The following is an 895-nucleotide window of genomic DNA, read 5'->3' as shown; positions in this document are numbered from 1 at the left end:
AATGTAGTTGGCCTGTTCCTGATCACCCTCTGCCTCTTCATTCACTCTTTCTTGAGTTGCTGCTGAAGTGGTGATTTCTGCTACTTGATTCCTCTCCATCTTCTTGGTGAGGTTAGCTAATTGCTTGGTAATCATCTTGTTTTGAGCTAGCAGTGCATCCACGTTGTTCAGCTCCATCACTCCTCTAATGTTGCCTCTTTCAGAAGCATAGAAATAGTCATTCTCAGCTACAGTCTCAATGACATCTATGGCTTCTTCAATGATCTTCTTCTTGTTCAGAGATCCCCGGATGAGTGGTCTACTGCCTTCTTTGATTCATATGAAAGACCTTCATAGAAAATATGCAACTGCACCCATTCATTGAACATATCTGGCGGGCATCTTCTTGTCAGGTCCTTAAACCTCTCCCATGCTTCATATAGAGTCTCACCATCTTGCTACCTAAAGGTTTGTACCTTAGCTCTCAACCTGTTGATCCATTGAGGAGGATAGAATTTTGCCAAGAATTTGTTCACCACATCATCCCAGGTTGCTAAACTCTCCTTTGGAAAGGATTCCAGCCATTTAGATGCTTTGTCCTTGAGTGAGAAAGGGAACAGAAGTAGTCTATAAGTGTCAAGATGAACACCATTAGACTTCACAGTATCTCATATCCTCAGGAAGGTGGTTAGATGTTGATTGGGGTCTTCTTGGACACTTCCTCCGAATGAACACTTGTTCTGAACAAGGGTGATGAGCTGTGGCTTTAGTTCAAATGAGACATGCATCATCCAATTTGTCATTCAATTCATGCATAATTCTCATGAATTATATTAAAATCACAATGTTAGCTTGAATCAAGATGTAAGTGAAATTCTACCCAAAACTTGCTTATTTCCTAAGAAAGTGCATGAAA

The sequence above is a fragment of the Arachis ipaensis genome, chromosome B05 (assembly GCF_000816755.2).
Source record: "Arachis ipaensis cultivar K30076 chromosome B05, Araip1.1, whole genome shotgun sequence".
NCBI classification, from domain to species: Eukaryota; Viridiplantae; Streptophyta; class Magnoliopsida; order Fabales; family Fabaceae; genus Arachis; species Arachis ipaensis.
The sequence above is the reverse complement of the archived record's forward strand: the minus strand, read 5'-3'. Positions refer to the sequence as shown.